At 38.3% G+C, this 16,292-nt stretch overlaps 1 protein-coding gene across 2 annotated transcripts in view; it reads left to right on the forward strand.

Moving 5' to 3' along the window:
* Positions 1 to 2,384: 2,384 nt before the first annotated feature.
* ZNF366 (zinc finger protein 366) overlaps positions 2,385 to 16,292 on the forward strand; it is a 39,782-nt gene continuing 25,874 nt past the window's right edge. For both annotated transcript variants that reach the window (XM_073344306.1, XM_073344307.1), the window contains exon 1: positions 2,385 to 2,484. The gene's annotated coding sequence lies outside the window, so the exon portion shown is untranslated. The remainder of the gene's footprint in view (positions 2,485 to 16,292) is intronic.

Consider the following 16,292-nt stretch of genomic DNA (forward strand, 5'->3'; position numbering starts at 1 on the left):
AGTAGACTGTCAATTTACATATTAACATAATGATGTCATAATGAGTCTTTTTTTTATTTTTCAATCACTGTCTGAAGACAAAGTACTGAAGCCATGCTGTAGCCTGCTGAATCTGGAATCCTTATATTCAGTGATAGCCCATAGATCTGATTTTTCTTCAGCTTCATTTCTAAAAGCAGCAAAAACATGTTTTGTCCACCCCTAAGGAAATTTTTTGATTTAAGGGCCAGGATTCTCTTCCACTGCTGTGGGTTACAGCACAGCAGTTTTAGCTTTTGTAAAGCCTCAAAAGAAAAAATAAATCCTCTCTTTGAAAAGTAAGAGACTTCTATCACAATGAAGTTTAAGTCCATCGTGAACTACAATGTGACTCAGATATGCCTGTCTTGAGTTCTGTGAGATTGCTCCTAATTTTGCCAAAATCAGCTCTTGACTAAGTTCTGCAGTATGTTCCAAATGGGGGATAACCAAATGATTATATTTGATCACTATCTTCAGTGGTCTGGGCTGCCTGGCAATCCTGTATACAAGGTGGATCTCCATGAAATAACTCACGAATAGCTTGAAAAGCTGGAAGTTGTTGTCATATTTTGGGACTTGTATAGGACTATTGGGAAATGCTGTTCAAAATAAATACAAATTTTACTCTGACTTCTGAACTGGTGCAAGATATACCTCCATCTCTCAGCACACCCTGCTAACATTCCTGATGCTCAGCATTTGGCAGAAACTCCATTTGACTGAATACTCTTTCCCTGAGGAATGACGAAATACTTCTGCAATGGCACATATATTTAAAGTTAACCCTTTGCAGCCTTTGTTTTTTATTTCCCCCCTCATTACTCTTTCATCCTTTCCACATACAACAGGAAACAACTGGTTGCATCATACTTCCAAACAGCACATCTAGCACCTGCCCAGTTGTGTCAAAGCCCGACTTCCATAACTAAAGTTTTAAGTGGTTCAGAATACAAATGGAAGGTCTTTACAATCAAGTCCCTGGCTTGACCTCCTCTCTTCTCCTGTAAATAGCACTAGTGCTCTTTCTATGCATGAAGAGCTGTTGCATGTCAAGAGCTGCACATTCTCAGATAATCTGTCCATCTATCACTTCTCATTATTGTATTGTAAAGGAAATAGCAATTTTTTATTGATAGAGGACAATTTACCAAATTCTACTCTCATTAACAATGGATTTACACCACTATAACTCCATTAACTTTAACAAGGTTCATTTAAATTTACACCGTTATAACTGAGAGCTGAATATAACCTGACATTTTTCCTCTCAGAGGCCATGTGAGGCAGCATTTTGTTTTCATCTTTCATGGAGAATGACATAGTTGTTCATCAAAGAGCCTTCCACATTTGGCTATCACATGGGTAAACTAACAGGGCACAGAGATTACTTTTTCATCAATGCTTCCTGAAGACACAGTCCAGGTAAAAACCTGAAACCCTTAATGGCGTCAATGTTTGTGCTAGATAGACTAAAAACATAGATAAATTCACAAATCTGTGAAAGAAAGGTAATTTTCGACTGGTTATTATTGAGATTGGAGTTCGATAAAAGTAAGCAGCCATAAAAAATGCAAAGTGGGGCATAGTGAGTTGACTCATATGTATGCTTATTCACTGGCTGGGATATCAAACTCAATTCTGCTTCTTTTTCCAGTTAAAAAGCATGAAAATATATCTAGAGCATGATAAATCATTCTAATTTTGATATATTAAGGTGCACTCTACATCAATCCTATGCTTTTCCATTTTTAGAAAAGCCAAATTAATCTCAGGTGTAATTCTGACTTCAGATAAATATGACCCCTATACTTTATCTATGAGACTCAAAAAGTGTCTCACTTCTATAACATTCTGTGAAAGTTAAATTTGTTGAATTCTTTTTAACACACAAAGAGATTTTTTCATTCCTTTTTTTGCATGTGTATTTTGTTTTTATTGTGACGTGTAAGATTTCTCCTTGTTTGGAGGATTGTTATCTGTACTTTTTTGGCTACTGGAGTTCTCTACATGCCATTAAAATGGGCATTTTTAATCCTAGACACTACTTTTAGAACTTCATTTGTTTTGTTGTAGTTGCACAGAAAGAGAGCTATAAATTAGTCCTCATGAAGCCAATAATTCAGATATATACTTGAGGAATTCCTTTTGGTACAATTATATTTATTTTTCCAAACATTTTGTTTGAGCGAAAATGAGATGGCTATCTACTGTTTCCTTATTTTTTTGCAGGAAAGCAAAGGGTTGTTGACTTCCTCTCCCCTCCCTTCCTTCCTTCTTTCTGAAGGTACTGTACTCATCTGAAAAAAGAGAACGAAGTGATTGTTCCTGTTCTCTTTCTTAAGTCATTTGAAACATTGTCCTTGCTAGTTTTCTAAGTCTACTGCAATCTCTACACAGGGAGCAAGAGAGATTGCCAACAGGAAAGCAGGTAGACAGCTTAGCTCATTCCAACTTCAACAATTGGTAAGTTAACCAAGAAAGCATTTTTACTTAAATCTCTGTTAGTTTAATATATACACCTTTAAATACAGGAAAGACATTTATCAACTACCAGACAAAAGATAATGACTGTATGCATTGGCATGCAGTGTATATTTTCTTTTAAAATATCTATAGTCAGTTTTTTAGATACTGCCATTAGTAGTATGAGGTTTAACCAATATTGAGGAGCGGTTTCTCAGTAAGATTGAGAATGTCTGCAGTATTCAGTGTTGTGAATTCTTTCATATGAAGCTGAGTAGTTGACCTTACCTTTCCAGCAGCCCCTGTAGCTTGTTTTAGACGTCACTTACTTTATATTGAAAGTTTCAGCAAGGTTTACTGTGACCTCACAAAGGCAGAGATAGGATAAGTAGGTTCGTAATTGATAGGCTAGTACAGTTTGTTCATCTCTGACCATTACTTCAAACATATTCATTCAAGTGTTACACCGAGCAACTGAGCTGTCATCAAGCTGTGCCATAAAAGAGAGAGAATTACTCGGGTTTTTTAAAATGGAGCTGTGTAGTGTGTGAGAGAGAGTGCACATGTTTGTATCTTAGTGCCTGTGGTGTATGCAGTCTGAAAGCAGTGATATTCACCAGTTAAGTGAGATCCAGTTTCATTTAAAAAGACTAAGTTACAAGCTATGTCACAAATACTAAGATTACCCACCAATGTCAGTATGAGGATAAAATACTGGCTAGTCATTTATATTCCTTATCAGCCAGTGGCTGGTCAGCTACAGTTTCCAAGTATCAGGTACAACATGTTAAGCTAGCAAAGTTTGACTGCACCGTCAGCAAAGAGTATGATCTAAGAATGAATTTTATTTTTCTAAGGCAACTCAACAGAAATAGCAACTTTTATATAGGAAGGTGCAGTTTGGATGAGGAGTAGAATAGGTCACATTTCTACAAAAGAGAAGCCTGATCATCTCTTGAGCCCACATTAACTTGTGAGTGAGACTTCAGAGCTTCAGAATGTTCTGTGGGACATTCAAGTCCCTGGCAGCACAGCTCCAAATGCAGGGCAGGGAACCCCAGAGCTGGTATATACAACTCTGGCTGTTGGTGGGTCCCCTGAAATCCATGGGTTCTGGGGGGTTGAGCCTCCTTCTCAGAAGTGGAGATATAATTTTCCCCAACGACTGAACAAACACATTATTCCTCCTTGTGGCTCCTTTCTATAGCTTTCCCCTCCCCCCTCCCTCCCCCCATGGTAGGGAGTGATCTACCCCACATTAGCAAGTTTTTTTATATGAAATTATATGTCTCTCTACTCCTTCTATTTATTAGCAGTTATGAAGTGCTGATCAATTTATTGTTTAATGTGGTTTGAAGTGAAATGTATCAAGTTTGTCTAGTTTGGTGCTATTTATGAGCCTTGGATAAAAACATTTTGTAGGTGAAGTATTTAAGGTTACCAGTATAGAGACCAGTTCTCAAATGCATGCGTGAAAGTGAGATGTGTACTTTTTTTATTTGGATACCCAGTTTGGCACTTAGCTGGACAAAAGGCCATTTTATGTGACCAAGTACTGATTCAGACAACCAAATGTGGGCTTTGGACATCTATTTAGGTGACTACGTTTGAAACTGGGCCCCCATTTGTATGTCAAATAAGATAAACAGAGAAGTCATTTTGTTAATTTACCTTGTAAAGTATGTGATTTGCTCTGTCTACAGCTTCTGAGGCCACAGAATTTCTCTGTTTCTCTGCTGTTACCACAGCAAAGATGAGCTCAAGCTGCAAAATTTTGATCTGGATTGCAAACACCCCAAAGTTCTGGGAAGGTTAGATCCAGGATTTAGGTTCAATCTACAATTAAGACAGGAGCCAATTGCAAAATTTAGATCCAGATTTCAGTTTTGACAATCTCTACAAATTCATGTATGCTTGCAGTCTCGGCCCATGTTTACTATATATCCTTTCTCTGAGAGCTCTGAAAAGAGGTCATTCTATGATCCTGAAGCAAAAAAGTGTGTATACTTGATGTTATAGTACCTAATCAAAAAATAAAGTGCTGGTTCTATATTCAGCTCTCTATTAATGTTTAAGTAAAATAGCACTGCAGAATGATAGTTTATAATTTAGTTGTAAATATAGACCCTGAGCTTTGTACTTCATTCATGGATTACACCTTTCAGTTACATTTCTCTTTGATACAATGCTTTTTTGTTGGTCATTTACAATGTCTTTTACATTGTGCATTTTTTTGTTATAAAATCAATACAACACGATTTTATATAATATAGTTGTAACAAACTAACTTCTCTTTAAAAAGAAAAGGAGTACTAGTGGCACCTTAGAGACTAACCAATTTATTTGAGCATAAGCTTTCGTGAGCTACAGCTCACTTCATTGGATGCAATTCACTGAATGCATCAGCTGTAGCTCACGAAAGCTTATGCTCAAATAAATTGGTTAGTCTCTAAGGTGCCACTGGTACTCCTTTTCTTTTTGCGAATACAGACTAACACAGCTGCTACTCTGAAACCTAACTTCTCTTTGAGAGTTTAGGAAATGGAGTTTTGTCCTTGTCTCGCATCATTGTGAAAAAGTTATAGGCAGAGAATCATAGCTTATGAATGCCAGCCTCCTTAAATTTATGGTATTTGTTAGTTTATAGCATAAGCTTAATGTTTGTGAAATGTATTTTAGTGATTAATTCCTATATTATTTAAAACATTGTTTTCATGGAAGGCAATAAAACAGGTATTTACCAGAGACACACTTTTTTATCTTATTTAAAAGCTTATTGGTGCCTTTCATAGAATATCAGGGTTGGAAGGGACCCCAGAAGGTCATCTAGTCCAACCCCCTGCTCGAAGCAGGACCAATTCCCAGTTAAATCATCCCAGCCAGGGCTTTGTCAAGCCTGACCTTAAAAACCTCTAAGGAAGGAGATTCTACCACCTCCCTAGGTAACGCATTCCAGTGTTTCACCACCCTCTTAGTGAAAGTTTTTCCTAATATCCAATCTAAACCTCCCCCACTGCAACTTGAGACCATTACTCCTCGTTCTGTCATCTGCTACCATTGAGAACAGTTTAGAGCCATCCTCTTTGGAACCCCCTTTCAGGTAGTTGAAAGCAGCTATCAAATCCCCCCTCATTCTTCTCTTCTGCAGGCTAAACAATCCCAGCTCCCTCAGCCTCTCCTCATAACTCATGTGTTCCAGACCCCTAATCATTTTTGTTGCCCTTCGCTGGACTCTCTCCAATTTATCCACATCCTTCTTGAAGTGTGGGGCCCAAAACTGGACACAGTACTCCAGATGAGGCCTCACCAATGTCGAATAGAGGGGAACGATCACGTCCCTCGATCTGCTCGCTATGCCCCTACTTATACATCCCAAAATGCCATTGGCCTTCTTGGCAACAAGGGCACACTGCTGACTCATATCCAGCTTCTCGTCCACTGTCACCCCTAGGTCCTTTTCCGCAGAACTGCTGCCTAGCCATTCGGTCCCTAGTCTGTAGCTGTGCATTGGGTTCTTCCGTCCTAAGTGCAGGACCCTGCACTTATCCTTATTGAACCTCATCAGATTTCTTTTGGCCCAATCCTCCAATTTGTCTAGGTCCTTCTGTATCCTATCCCTCCCCTCCAGCATATCTACCACTCCTCCCAGTTTAGTATCATCCGCAAATTTGCTGAGAGTGCAATCCACACCATCCGCCAGATCATTTATGAAGATATTGAACAAAACCGGCCCCAGGACCGACCCTTGGGGCACTCCACTTGATACCGGCTGCCAACTAGACATGGAGCCATTGATCACTACCCGTTGAGCCCGACAATCTAGCCAGCTTTGTTAAAAACAAAAACATAGTTACGGTGTAGTTTTGAATAGAGCTGTTTGGAACCCCAATTCCCATTCCACAGGATATTCTGAATATATTTTTTAAAATTGTTCCAAAATTAGAATGAAAGTTTGAAATTTCCCATGAAATGAAAATTCCAAAATTTCATTTAGAATTATTGAACTATTTCATTTCAACAAGGTCAAACCTTTTAAAAAAAAAATAAGGTCATAACCTTTCATTTCAAGTTTAACCGACTTGACTTTTATGTCAAAAGATTTCAACTTTTATATTATATTACATTGTTATCTTATAAGTTATAATAGTCCATAACAAAAGTTGACACAATGTTGAAATATTTCAACCTTATCTAAATGAATCATTTTGAGAAATTTTCAATGAAAATTTCAACAAAAAACGTTTAGTGGGAAAATTTTTGATCACAGTAGTTTTGAACTATTATGTACTAACTAGCTAATATATAAGTTAGTATAAGGGTAAGGGCCCAGTGCTGCAGCCTTACTTCTGTGACTAGCTCCATGGAAGTCACAGGAGAAAGGGCCTGATCCAAAGCCCATTGAAGTCAATGAGATTCTTTCGATAGAAACACTATCTTCTGCTAGTACAAATTTGTTCGAGTGGAGTCATGCTCATATGCACCAGCTGAGATTTGGCTCTTAAGTTTTAAATGTTTTAAATGTATTTCCTCTCACATTTTGGCATCTCTTATAGCTGTTGTGGTGGTCTTTTTTTGGCAATGGGAGAATTTTTACCTTGAATTATCAGGTATTTTACACACAAACCTTGAAGAGTCTTGGCCTAATTGTTCTTAAGGCAACTTGGGCATAATGTGGATACAGATAAGTTATAAAGCTGTACCTACAATATTGCATATTTTTTTGGCACTGCAGAATGTATATCCAGAAGATAGATGTGTTGGCACACCTATTAATTGTCTAGAATTAGAATGGAAGAAAACTTCTTGGCATCCTCAAACCAGTAATGCAAGATAAATCCAAAATAGAGTGGAGACCACCACATTCCTAGAAGTAGTGCTGGACAGACCTTAAGTAGGCTGGAAAACTGATTATCCCAGGCAGATTGTATTGAACTTATATCACTGGGGCTCCAATACAGCAAAGGAATCTGCATGAATAGACTATTTCACCCATGCAGATCCCTTTGCAGGGTTGGTCCCTTAGATACAATAGCAATAGTGCTATGTAAAAGAAGATAAATATAGACAGAGATAAATGTATTCATTATCTGACAGACTTTTACCAATTTTGTGTCCTGAACATCTACAGTAAGGACCTTTTTGAGAAGTGTTGTTAAACCAAATGAACCATGTATTTTTAAAACCTAGTTGCTTCTCCACTCCCACTTCCCATCCCAAGAGGACAAACTGAGCATGGAGAAGTGAGATCAGAGAAGAAAAATGTCTCAGAGAAAGGATTTTAGAAGGAAAAAATAAATGGAAGTCTTTAAAAAGAAGGCAAAAGGCAGAAAAATTAGCTTAAGAGGAATCAGACACTGGAGAAGCCTGATGTTACCCTCATTTTCATGTTGAGAAGTTGACAGTTATGAAACTCAGCCTGCAGCTGTCTGCTGCTGGAAAAGTTACAATACCATTTTTTTAAATGGATAACATTCAGCATGAGGATTAAGAATGTTCATCCAGTCAAAAGCTTCTGACTAGGTGAACACCTAATGGTTATGAAATATGTTTTATAAATTACATACCTATTGTAATACATATAGGATGTCTGACTTGCCTTCATATCCATTTGGCAGGGATCAGTCCTTCTTGCCTAGTGTAAAAATACTAATGATTCTAGGAAAGAATCCTATCTTTTTGAAAGAAGTACTTAATGCTTTCATTTGATGCCCAGGGAACTTATACCTATGCAGTAACACAAATGGAAGTACACAGGTGCTACCGTGGTCTTTGTACAGTCACAACAAAGCAATTTCTCCTCTCAGTTGACAACTGTAAGGTACTGCAAGCTGGTTTCCTTCTTTGACATCACAAACAATTACATTAAAAAAGTCTTATACTAAAAGAAATTGGGATACTTCTAAAGATTTTTTAAACTGCAATGATATTCCCTATCTGGTGATTTAATTTCTCCCTCTTGCATCATTTGCTCCTGGTTTCTTGCTGCATGGTTTAGAAGCTTATGTTATCAGTGACAGTCAGTAACTTGAATCAGGCAACTCTGTCCACATATTTATTCAAGTGACACCATCATAGGATCTAATCACATTAGCCACGCCATCAGGGGCTCGTTCACCTGCACATCTAGAGACTAGGGACCGAATGGCTAGGCAGCAGTTCTGCGGAAAAGGACCTAGGGGTGACAATGGATGAGAAGCTGGATATGAGTCAGCAGTGTGCCCTTGTTGCCAAGAAGGCCAATGGCATTTTGGGATGTATAAGTAGGGGCATAGCGAGCAGATCGAGGGACGTGATCGTCCCCCTCTATTCGACATTGGTGAGACCTCATCTGGAGTACTGTGTCCAGTTTTGGGCCCCACACTACAAGAAGGATGTGGATAAATTGGAGAGAGTCCAGCAAAGGGCAACAAAAATGATTAGGGGTCTGGAACACATGACTTATGAGGAGAGGCTGAGGGAGCTGGGATTGTTTAGTCTGCAGAAGAGAAGAATGAGGGGGGATTTGATAGCTGCTTTCAACTACCTGAGAGATAGTTCCAGAGAGGATGGTTCTAGACTATTCTCAGTGGTAGAAGAGGACAAGACAAGGAGTAATGGTCTCAAGTTGCAGTGTGGAGGTTTAGGTTGGATATTAGGAAAAACTTTTTCACTAGGAGGGTGGTGAAACACTGGAATGCGTTATTTAGGGAGGTGGTAGAATCTCCTTCCTTAGAAGTTTTTAAGGTCAGGCTTGACAAAGCCCTGGCTGGGATGATTTAATTGGGGATTGGTCCTGCTTTGAGCAGGGGGTTGGACTAGATGACCTCCTGAGGTCCCTTCCAACCCTGATATTCTATGATTCTATGATCTACCAATGTGATATATGCCATCATGTGCCAGCAATGCCCCTCTGTCATGTACATTGGCCAAACCAGACAGTCTCTATGCAAAAGAATAAATGGACACAAATCTGACATCAGAAATCATAACATTCAAAAACCGGTAGGAGAACACTTCAACCTCTCTGGCCACTCAGTAAAAGATTGAAGGGTGGCAATTTTGCAACAGAAAAGCTTCAAAAACAGACTCCAACGAGAAACTGCTGAGCTTGAATTAATATGCAAACTAGATACCATTAACTTGGGTTTGAATAGAGACTGGGAGTGGCTGGGTCATTACACATATTGAATCTATTTCCTTAAGTTCATAGAATCATAGAATATCATGGTTGGAAGGGACCTCAGGAGATCATCTAGTCCAATCCCCTGCTCAAAGCAGGACCAATCCCCAATTAAATCATCCTAGCCAGTTAAGTATCCTCACACCTTCTTGTCAACTGTCTAAATGGGCCATCTTGATTATCACTACAAAAGGTTTTTTCTCCTGCTGATAATAGCTCATCTTAACTAATTAGCCTCTCACAGTTTGTATGGTAATTTCCAACTTATCTGTATGTATATATCTATCTATCTTACTATATGTTCCATTCTATGCATCCGATGAAGTGAGCTATAGCTCACGAAAGCTTAAACTCTAATAAATTTGTTAGTCTCTAAGGTGCCACAAGTACTCCTGTCCTTTTAGCTATTATTCTGTTTCCCAACTACCCTGAAAAACAAAAGATGCAAATACCTTTCACTTTCATCTTATAGAAAAAACACTAGATGAAAGCCAGCAATAGTTTGATACCAATTGTGAAAACTGCACTTTATAAAAGATTTAGGAAATCTGTGTTTTTCATTAATTGGATAGCAAATTTTTATTTTTTTCCAGCAATTTTTGTAAACAACTAAAATTAAAACTGCCCTAGTTTTCGATGGCCCATGCTGATTGGGAATGTAGGGCACCACTTCACATACGCAGGATTTTGGAAGCTGTAAAAGGAATGAAAAGTTTAAATGTTCATTGGGCCTGACGGTTCACAATGCTGAATTTACAAAAGCAGTCAGATGATTTTAGTTAGTATGTAGGTTGATACTTTTCAGTGACAAACACTCTCCCCTCCACTTTTCTCTATTGGATTAGAAAGAAGTGCCATTGATTTGAAACTGGAAGCAAAGCGGCAGTGAGATCATACCATGGGTTTTTATTATTATTTTGTGAGGCTGTATTAAAGAAGTATGCTAACATTAGCAATGAGGTATCCATTGTCTGATCTTTCGCTTTGGAGCAATAATTTCTCCTTATTCATTGATCAAGGATGGAAACTATATAATTTCTCTGGGTTAGATTGTAATTTTACAGTCTGTTCTGAGTAATGGGATAGCACATAGCTGCACTATGCCAGGAGCAGAAAAGAGTATGAATTATGAGCCAGCAAATGTCCCATTTTCTTTCCTGCTTTCTCCTTATTCTGTGAGGGGAGTAAATTACTTCACTCCTTTTCAGAGAGCAATTTACGCATCCCTACCCAGATACCTGAACAACTACTCCGGCTGGCAAGTAAAGGGGGTTGGGAGAAGCCATGACTACGCCTATGCCTTTTCTCACTACCCACTTGCTTGCAGGATGGGGGGAATATTGGCTAAGCAGTCTCTGCTTGTCCGCCCATGACCAGAGTTGTAATTTGATGGAGTTTGTGGGCCCTATTCTGTCATAAAATATGTTCTTACTATCTCACACTGGGCTTGCTCATGCTCCCATTGAAGTAAATGGTAAAAAACCCACTGACTTCCCTTCTGGCCTTAAAGTCTATGCGTCTGTGGGAGCAGGATTGGGCCCTTAGCTAAATCTGCAGTATTTATGTATTTCACAATATTTTCTCCACATATAAAATTGTAATAGGAACATTTCAGTAGTATAAATCTAGCACATATTTACTACAGCACCCATTCCTGTGGTATCTTGGCACCAGATAAAATCATTAGGATGCATAAAGTTTGAAAATGATGTCTTCCTCATGGCAGGTCTCCCAGAAGGTAGGCGTACCTCTTTCTACATGTGCACATATTTCATCAATGGATTTATTGATGCACTCTGTAGCTTTAATGAAAATAATATGCACTATTGAAAAATAATTTAGACATATTGATCTCTTTTTGGAGGGCAATATTTCCCCTCTCTTTCTAATGAAAGAAATAACTTGTTAGAAACCCACCCCAAATTGCAATTCATTAATGCAGTTTTCTGCAACTGTGCAGTGTCTACTGAAGCCAACACAGGATTAGAGATCTCCTGTGGAAATTGAAGTAAACCACAGGGAAGTCACTAGTAGAGGTTGAATTATCTAATTGTTCCCACGTTTAACAGGAATAAGAGGTGCTCATCTCACAGTAAGTATTTATGGAAATGAAGGAAAAAGAACTCTGGCCACACATGTTGTCCCTTCAAAAGACAGGGACTCAGAGTACCGTGCAAATTATCACTGAGTATCTCTGATTAACACTGACCCCAAAACATTAAATTGTTCCAGTTACGAGAAGCAGTACAGATCTGAAGGCAGAATTTTTCCTGCAATCATACAGATACCAGCATCAACCACCTGTGTGTCACTGGGAACAGATCTCGAAACTTTTGACTCCCAATATACAGGATGCCATTCTCCTATCCTAGAAGATAAGAAACACCTCTCAACTTAAATATAAGTCACAAATCAAGAAATTTAATTCAATGGGAGTTCCTTGTATCCTGTGGGTAGAGAATCAGGATCCAGGATTCTATCTGATGACCTTAATGAACAAGTCCACTAGTCATCCACTACTGGCAACAACGAAACACATGAGCAAGTGTAACGTATTTGTAACGTAAGTGTAACGCAGTGGTGCAACATGTCCAAACCAGTAAGTCAAAATAATGTATGAGAATTCTATCTATCCTGGAGTTTATACAGATGTCCATCACTGTAGCAGATGTGCACCTTCCACGTAAAGTCAATAGCAACAGTGAAGTCCCCAGTGGACTTCATGGAATCTCTGGCACTTTTCCATTCTCAGGAAAAAACAAACAAAAACTCTGCATGGGGAAAGGTTTTTGTTTTTTAACTTTAAGAAGTTACTGTTTTTGTTCTTTGCTTTGTCTTTTTTCAAGGTTTATTTGTTTTAACAGTCAGTTGTCTGGTTTTTTTGGTTGGATGGAGGTTTTTGAGTATAAGGGTGTGTCAGTATTCTGAGCATTGTTCTTGTGATGGAAAGCACTTTTTAAATGGGGCCTTTGGGATGACTGATGATTAAAAGTGATTAATAGAAAGTCTAAGTAATTATTGGAGCTGCTTGAAAATTTTGATGAAATTTCAAACTTTGATTAAAAACTGGATGCAATTTTTGTCAATATTTTTTCAAAAGCCACATCCTCTTTTTTTTTTTTTGACAACTTCTAATCATTATTATAGTATAACGTTCGTGATGTTAAGCTAAGAGTCGCCATTACCATCCTGGGCTTCATTTTTTCAGAGTTTTGTAACAATGCCATTAAAATTGTATTTGATTGAAACTTGTCAGCCATAATACATTTCTGCCATAATGACTGGATTAAAATGATGAAGCTGAATTTTAGTTCTGAAATGATAATAAAATAAAATAATAAATAATAAAAAACCCCAAACCAACCAGACAACTGTGGTGCCAATTTCAGGTCCTTTTTGACCTGTTGCAACTAACTGTTGCTTATTTTTAAAACCTTAATTTTTGCAATCACTAAATTTAGTAAAATAATAATTAAACACTCTATATGGGATGTACGTTGATGGATCAGAGAGAAGAAATAGCCTGTTACTCAACTAATTACAGGATTCAACTTTGGGATCACAGGGGAAGGGGAGAAAGCCAGAGAGGAAGTTGTCAAATTACTTTCTTGTGAGCTCTTGACCTGGTCAGTCAGAAACATTGTTCTGAGCTGGAGCTAAAGCACCAAGGATGTTGCCCTTCACCTGCACATAGATGAGGCAGGAATCTGGTAGTGTAAGTACTTTTTCTGATAGAACTGCTTCAAATAAGAATTGTTTCGGTACACTTGTAGCCCGCATTTCTTACACCCCTTAAAGAAGAAATACAAACAATAGAATGGGAGCAAGGCCACTTTGGGATGAATGCAATATGGTTACATACACATCACATCTCTTGCAGCCAAATTTTTGTTTACTTGCATTGTGTTATCTGATGAGAATTAGGCAGCACACTTTGCTGATGAAGAGAAAACTCCAAGTTCAAAATCTCAGGGCCAGAGTCTGCCCTCAGATATGCACGTGTCTGGAAGCACATGGACCAGAAATTAGCAGAATACAGCCCTTAACTTTGTATTTTAGTTTCCTTATATTCTATGAAGATTTTACAATTTTTAACATGGTTTCAGTGTGGTCTTACCATGATACATGCTTGGCTTAGGGAAGTATTTTCCCTTAAAAACAGGAGAAAAGATGTTTAGTTAAGTTCTGGAGTAAGGCTTGCATACAATGCACCCAATTCTGGAGGGCTTTCCTCTGGACTGAGGAACAGCTAAACTACTGTACTATTGTCAATGTCACCAGTGTGGTCTGGGAAAACTAGCTAACACAAACGCCTATGTTAACTTTTTATTTAACCTCCTCAGCTCTACCCTGAACTTTAAATAGGAACATAGAAATTGCCATATTGGATTAGACTGAGGGTCCAGCTAGTCCACTATCCATTTCTGGCTGTGGCCAGTACCAGATGATACTTTGCAAGCATAGACTATCTTCCATACCACATCCCTTCAATAGTGTAGAGATGAATTCTCTTGTATACCTTCCAGTAGATAATACGGGAATTTATAATTAACCATTCAAGATATATACTTTTTGGTTGCTTTGGCTCAATTCCCTTCTACTCATCTTCAGATAAGTACTCTAAAATTATATTGATTGGGAACATTTTGCATTTGTTTAGTGCTTGTGAAAGATAGTAGATGAATGGCCCTAGAAACAAGAGTTCTCCGTTGCAGACAGGTATAGCACATAACATTTCCTCACGTTGGAGTACTGTAGCTCTCACCAAAATGTAGGCAACTAACAAGTGCTCACCTGTCTATGATACTATTAGCTCTCAGAATAATAGTTCGTACAGAATGAGAGGAATCTATAAAATACTGACAGCCTCTCCCCGTATCGTTTTAATTTTATATGAAAGTGACATTTTAAAAATCATGCTCTTCAAATTGGTTATTTTCAATAAATAATTTTAAGGACCAACTTAAAGGCAGCCTTTAGTGCACCTGTTCAAGTATATTTTTCAAAATAGTTGACTACAATTGTTTTAGGGAGTTTTAATTGTTGGGAGGCAGTATGGTCTTACAGTTAAAGTGCCAGACCGGGTCTCAGGATATCTGGGTTCTGTCCTTGTTCTGCCACTGTGCAAAGTGTTGTTTTTAAAGGTAAAGGGCCTGATTTCCTTTACACTAAATGTAAGACAAGAGTAACTCCACTGAAGTCAGTGGGAATTGAAGGCAGTTAACCGCTCACAATCAGATCTAAAGTGAGTAATAATGTATCCAATTGAAATAGCCAGGGAAATGTAGGCAACAATCTAGATAAGAATTTGGCCAGCACACTGTATTTAAGAACCTCTCTCTTATAAAAAGGTCAGTCAATGGGTTATTTAGGAATTGCAATATATATTAAAAATAGGTGTCCAGACCTTCCAGAAGAGATTGAATCAAACTTCAGCTACGTGTTCATAACTGAAAGTGTACACAACTAAATCCACTTAAGCTTCATAATAATGAGGGATGCATAATTTGTAAACTATTTTTACGGAACTGGAAACTGAGACAGATGTGAGCAGTGGATAGGTTATATCTCCTGCTGTCAGTATCTGGAGTTGAGTCCTCCTGTTTCAGTTCACACAAGTTCCACAGACTCTTAGTGGTAGGTTGGTTCCCATCGTTTCAACACCTCTGAATTTCACTTTGAGTTGTGTGAACCCAAAAATTCAAAGCAAAACTTTAAAAAAGGGTGAAATCCTGACCGTGTTGAAGTAAATGGCAAAGAACTCCCACTGACTTCAATAGGTCCAGGTTTTCATCTAAAATCTTGTTTTGGAGATGACATATGGAAACTGATGAAAGTCAGCTGAGTATCCCCACAGTAGCACCCCTTCTCTTCACATGACTTCCCTCCATGCGCACACACATTTTACCTGAAGATCTCTTCTTTTAGGCACCTGTTTATATGCAAATGAAGCATTCAGGAGATGGACTGTCTGGGCCCAAAGACTCATGATGTGGGAGCAAGCCAACTGGCTGGCTAGCTTGCAGATCAAGGACAGGCGTCCCCATCTACTTGCTCCTAAAACCTGTGGAGATGGGAGGCTACCAGGCCACTCCCTGGCCCTCTATGAGATAGTAGCAGGAGTGAAATACTATGGTGGGAAGAAAGGATCTTAAGCCAACCTAAGTCCCTTTGAAAGGTCCATAAATAGCACTGAAAGGTTCACTTTTGCAACAAAGCCCTAAAGCAGAAGTGTTTAGCCAAGGTTAGTTTTTCATTCTGGACAATCTGCAGGGCTCCATTATTTATCGAAAATTCAAAATGCTAAACAGTCCAAGAAGATTTTGTAAATGGAATTTCATATATAGTACATAATTGTTATGTTTGGTAAATGACACTAGTCTGTCTGTTTGAGGAAACCACAGAGACTGTACTCAACTGATGCAATTTTATCACTGAAGTCCTCTTCCTCCAAAAGTTTAAGTCATTTATTTGCCCTCAATTTATCTTCACTAACTTTAGTTCCTGGAGAAAAGTTTCCTAAAAAGTTGTTAACCTAATCTGGTAATATTCCAAAGGAAAACTGTTTGGTATGTACAATGGCTCTGGTGCCAAAAGTGTGATGTTTTCAATTGCCAATGATAGATATGGAAGTAAGCAGGAAATAAGG

Source organism: Lepidochelys kempii, chromosome 5 (assembly GCF_965140285.1).
Source record: "Lepidochelys kempii isolate rLepKem1 chromosome 5, rLepKem1.hap1, whole genome shotgun sequence".
NCBI lineage: Eukaryota > Metazoa > Chordata > Testudines > Cheloniidae > Lepidochelys > Lepidochelys kempii.